The sequence below is a fragment of the Triticum aestivum genome, chromosome 7B (assembly GCF_018294505.1).
Source record: "Triticum aestivum cultivar Chinese Spring chromosome 7B, IWGSC CS RefSeq v2.1, whole genome shotgun sequence".
In the NCBI taxonomy this organism is placed as follows: Eukaryota; Viridiplantae; Streptophyta; class Magnoliopsida; order Poales; family Poaceae; genus Triticum; species Triticum aestivum.
The window spans coordinates 355,273,534-355,279,533 of NC_057813.1; positions in this window are offsets into that span (position 1 = coordinate 355,273,534).

A 6,000-nucleotide genomic window follows, 5' to 3' on the forward strand; every position below is an offset into this window, starting at 1 on the left:
GATATATAAAAAACAAATGTCAAGGGGTAAACCGGAGGCCGCTTTAAACAGAACCACTCCGTGTAACCTCGCATGATGAGAAAGACAGAGACCCCGCTTTATGAAGTAGAAGCCCCCATGTGATCAATAATATGTTAGGCCAATAAGGCAGGATACCCATGTTTGAACTGCGCATCATGGCAGCAGGTCCTCTTCGGTAATTTTTAACTTTTTTTTGCAAGAGATAAATTCTTCTTGAACCGAGATCTTGAACCAGATATTGAGAGCTTCAAAGCTTTGTGGGAGACATCTTTCCCTTGACCCGGATTTTAAACCAGAATCTTCATTTTCAGCCGGAAATTTTCTGACGGTCTTTAAACTCGAACTTGCGAGAAGTTAATTCCTTTTTGAACCGGACATTGTTAAACCGGGTTTGGGCGCTTCAGAGCTTTTGTGGGAGAACAGATTTCCCTTGAACCGGATTGTAAACTAGATATTTGAGAGCTTCAATGAGACTGACTTCCCTTGAGCCGGATTTTAAACCGGAATTCTTTCTGATGACTCGGATCTTCTTTATTGAGCCGGGATTTTGTAATTGTCATATACTTACTAAGCCAGAAATTTTCCGACGGCCTTCAAATAACAGTAGCCTCCGGGACCGGGTTATCTTTCCCTCCATCGTCCTGGGGTTCATAAATTTGCTGGCAAGATTTGCTTAGTCATGTCAACGTAGCTCCCGAGTCTCAAGGTGACTCAAGGAGTTGGCTTGAAACTCTCCATATTTGACCGTGATATAAACCGCAAAACTTGTATATCATTGGTGTTGATAGCACGATGTAAATCCACAGAAGGTTGAGGTGACTGCGGTAGGTTATAAATGATCCTGTATGAGCCGTGTCAGCAACTCGGCCGATGGCTCCTTCCAACTGGCGATTTGAAGTTAACCAAACTGTATTGGCGGCGACTTGTGCGCCTGCCCATTGAACCATCCAGTGCAGACGGTGGTTGATAATAATTTGCCTCCAATTTGAAAGAAAGCCGGGCTACCCAAGCTGTGACTTGCTCATACTTCAATAAACAGCCCATGCAGATAGGTGTGGCCCGGTATGTTGATGTAGACCAGGCCGTGAGAAATGGACGGAAAAAATGACCGCCGCATCAGAGGCGGCTCAAATAGATGAACCGGCCGTGGTGTTTGTAAACCGACGCGGACGGGCGAGTTAACCACGTCGTTTTGATGTAGTGAACAACTGTCCCGCATCAATAATATTGTAGACCAAGGCAAAGATAAACTGCTCTTTGACAAAAAATAATATGTGCCAATAAAATATATCTTAGATGAATATCACCTGATGTGCCAGGCCAGAAATAATCCGCCATGAAATTTATGATCGCTAGGTGGATTTGAAGTCGCTCACGGGTGAACCGGCCGCGGGAGCAGACAGATAAATCAGCCGCAGCATTTGTAAGCCGGTGCAAACAGGCGAGTCGTCCTCCTTGTTCTGAACCGGCGTCGTCGTGAGAAATGGACACGGCGTTGTAATCCAGCGCGGTCGCGAGAGACGACTCTGTGCCAAAAGATGTTGGCGTGGCGCCGTCTCCGCGGTATAATGTCACTTTTGTCATAAATAATTTCCCTGCATAAACAATATCGCATACCCGAGTAGTCGTTCTCACATGGATTAATATGTTGATGAAATACAAAAGAAAGATATCACCTCACGTTTCAGAAACTGGTGAGCCATGGCAGCGGCTTTGGCGCGGCCCTCGGCGGCTCAAGGTGGCCTCAAGGTCGCCGGTTCCACTTTTGAGTCATCCAAATGATTTTCAAGTTGTTGAAATCCCTTTCTCAAGTCACGATGTTGGTAGTAACAAACAAAGAACAAACTAGCACAGTAGCTTCACGTGAGTATTAGTTGAAGTTGTACTTCCCAAGCAGCAGCAACAACAGCATGGCAGATTGCTTCTGCATGGGGTGACCCTGCATGATGCTGTGGAGCAACAGCAATATCGTCCTTGCTGCCTCGGTACTTGAATTTGCCTAATACACGGAGAAAAAACTGCAGCGGCGGTAACTCGACTTTAGGCAAGAACGGTTGCATCGGAAATCTTGGTCTTGGCGATCGGCGATTTGACAGCTCGGTCGACGGTGACCGCTTTCAAAGTGGTCTGGCGGTTTCAAAATTGTAACAGAAGCGAGGCGTCGCTTAGAGACCCGTGGCGATGCGAGCGCAGCAACAGGGACGGGCGGCTCTCCATCAGCGATCTTGAAATAGATACACGCAAGGCATCTGGTCGGTGAAGGCCGGACAGGGTGAGGTCACGGCAGCAGTTGCACGCTGGCAAGACGAAAACAGAGACCGACGACTCACAAACCGGCGAAGGCGGCTCACGGCGAAGACAGTTTGAGGCGGGCCAGGACCATCAGGGCGGCTCAGTACCATTTGACACAGCTGGGTCGTGAGGTGACTTGACTGCGGAGACAAAAACGGCGAGGCGCGGGCGGGTCATGGCAGCAACTTAGAGGCCGGGCGCTGGACGAGGAGATGCATGCATCCGAGCTCAGAGCAGGCCGGGGCCAGTGAGTTGGCCAGCCGGCGTGGGAACCGGCCGCGGGGAGGAGATTGGCACGGCAGGGCGACTTGCAAGTCAGACCCGAGGCGACCATGTGAGCGAAGCGAGGCCATAGTAGCACCAAAAAATCCTTCTCTGGGTCATCGTCGACTTGGCACTTTTTTTTCGCTGTAACAAGGTACCTGCCTTTCCGTTTTCTGTACGTGTCCGAGCTCGTGCCAGACAAACAGCAGCCATATCTTCAATCTTTGAACAACTCCAAAGCTTTTCTTCTTCTATTTAATCCGGGTGAGGAGTAGTAGTACTAGTCTTCATGGGAGGAGGTGAAAATCCATTGACTTTGGTCCATGTGCCCACTACTAGTACAAGTATTAATAGTGGAAACTGATAGAGGAGTAACATATGATGATTAGGTTTGCTTCGACTTTGCTGCCGACTCTAGATGACCTTTGGTGCTTTGTAGGAGTACTAGTAGATGTCCGTTGGCTTTTCAGATTCATTGCACAGTGCACCGGCGAATCTTCTCCAAAACTTGAAGTGAGGGGTCCCAGCAACATCGCCGAACAGCCGTAATTTTCAAGAGTTTGACCCGACCGCGTAATTAGGCAGTACGTGAACGAAACGGTTTCGATTGCCTAGAACTCCAGTCGGTCTCGGCGACACCTGTGACTTGACCGATCATAGAACGGCGGCTGCGCACACTCATAAGCCCGGCGATCCGCTGAACCTTACCGGTTCTGCCCGAAGTTACCCCATGCCGGGTTATCCTGCGAGCCTCTTCTTCATCTAATCAACCGCGAGCTTCTCGATCCATATGAAAGATCCCTTCAAGAACTCAACACCACCGTGCGCAGGCCCCACGGTGGGCGCCAACTGTCGTGGAATTGTCACGTCAGATGTCCTAGTGAAAGGACTTAGTCGCGAGGCCAACGCATCTATGTGGTAGCTTGAGAGGGGTTGAGCGGAATCAAGAGACGCAGGGCGGATCAACACGCAAGACAAGGGTTTAGACAGCTTCGGGCCCCGGGAAACATCATCCGGTAAAAACCCTACATGCTGTTTGAGGCTAGGTCTCATTATCATCACGAGGGAGTCGCCGTAAACCGGCTCTCCTCTTTGTGTCTAGCCCTAGAGATTATTGATTGTTGTCTGTCCCTCTTTGGGGAGCCCTGCCCCTCCTTATATATGTTGAAGGGGCGAGTTACATGTGGAGTCCTATTAGGATTAGGACTAGTCTATCTCTAATACAAACCGGATACAAGTCCTGGTCTTAACTCTTTGTAAGGTAAATATTCCTTTCCTCTTAAACCGGCCCACAATGGTTGAACCGGCCTTCATGAACCTCCGGACAGGCCGCCGGGTCTTGTTGCTCCTCTGGCCCGCCTGCCGGATTACCAATGAACTGTAAACCGTCTGGTCTGTGCAGGTCGCCAGTGAATCGCCAAGTCCGGCCGGATTATCCTTCCGGCCGGTTTACACCGCGGGGTATATCCCGGACAGGAGGCGTAAAACAAGTTCTCCAGCATTGTATGTCTTAGCCCGCACTTCTCTGATTTCGTATCAACTGGCTTATTGTTGATAAAATGCGGAACTCACCTTTGCAACCTCGTGCCCCTCTTCGAGTCCGTCTAGGTCATCCTGCCGATCGAGTTTGGCTTCTCGCTCTTCGTACATGTGCATTCGAGGTGAGTCATGAATAATGTTGCAGGGCAATACCAATTCTACGCCGTACACCTTAAAGAAGGGTGTGTATCCGGTCGTTTGATTTGGCATGGTCCACAACCCCTAGAGTACAGAATCGAGTTCCTTAACCCAGTGCTTATCTGATTATCGTAAGGAGTGCACCAGTTTGGGCTTAATGCCACTCATGATTAGACCATTGGCCCGTTCAACTTGACCATTTTTTGAGGGTGGTATACGGATGCATAGTCGAGTTTAATTCCCAACTTAGCTTTTCACCTCCTTAGCTATAAAATTGGATCCACTATCAGTGATGATACTATGCAACACACCATAACGGTGTACCGCGCTGGATATAAAGTCAATCACTGGCCCTGCTTTAGCTGTTTTTACTGGTTTGGCCTCTATCCATTTAGTGAATTTATCAAGCATCACCAGCAAATATTTATTTTTGTTGCTTCCCCCTTGAAGGGGACCGACCATATCAAGCCCCTAGACCGCGAAGGTCCATGTGATGGGGATTGTTCTTAAGGAAGTGGGAGGCATAGACTTTGGTTGGCGAAAAGCTGACAGCCCACACAACATTGGACAAGGGCTTGTGCGTCTGCTCTGGCCGTTGGCCAGAAAAAACCTGTCCTGAAAGCTTTGCTTACAAGGGCCCGAGCTGCGCATTGAGGACCGCCCAGACCAGCATGTATTTCCGGCAAGAGTTGTCGTCCCCCCTCTTCGGAGATGCACCTTTGGAGGACTCCGGTAGTGCTCTTTTTGTACAGTTCACCCTCGTGCACTTTATTAACTTTAGAGCATCGAACTATGCAACGGGCTTCATTCTGAGCATCGGGAAGCTCCTGCCTATTAAGGTAGGCCAGGAAAGGTTCGGTCCATGGAGCGATAACAGCCATGATCTCGTGAGCAGAGGGTGTTATTTCTATATCCGAACCCTCGATAGTATCTGCATTGTGTTCGGCTGCTGGGGGTGTGACCAGGTCCATACTAGCCTCTCTGCTCTCACCCTACCATACTACACATGGCTTGAAGAGCCTTTCCACAAAGGTATTAGGTGGTACAGGGTCGCGCTTAGCGCCCATGCGAGCGAGGATGTCAGCTGCCTGGTTACTTTCTCGAGCGACATGATGGAATTCAAGTCCCTCGAACCGAGCTGATATTTTTAATACGACATTTCGATATGCCGCCATTTTTGGATCTTTTGCATCGAACTCTCCATTGACCTGGGATATTGCGAGGTTTGAATCGCTACGCACCTCGAGGCATTGTATACCATTGAGACAACCATGTGAAGACCGTGTAGAAGCGCCTCGTATTCGGCTGCATTATTGGAGTCCGTGTACATGATTTGTAGCATGTAGCAGATTGTGTCCCTAGTGGGGGATGTCAAGATTACGCTCGCCCCCAGTCCGGCTAGCATTTTGGAGCTATCAAAGTACATAATCCAGTTGGAGTATGAACTGTACTCTTTAGGGAGTTCGGCTTCCGTCCATTCCGTGACAAAGTCGGCCAGCACCTGTTATTTGATAGCCCGACATGGCTTGTATGTTATTTCGAACGGTAGAAGTTTGATGACCCATTTGGCTATACGGCCAGTGGCGTCCCTGTTGTTGATAACGTTGTTAAGTGGTACTTCAGATGCCACTGTGATCGAACACTCTTGAAAATAGTGTCATAGTTTTTGGGATGCCATGAAGACCGTATTGGCTACCTTTTGGTAGTGGGGGTGTCGGGATTTGCATGGTGTGAGGACCTCTGATA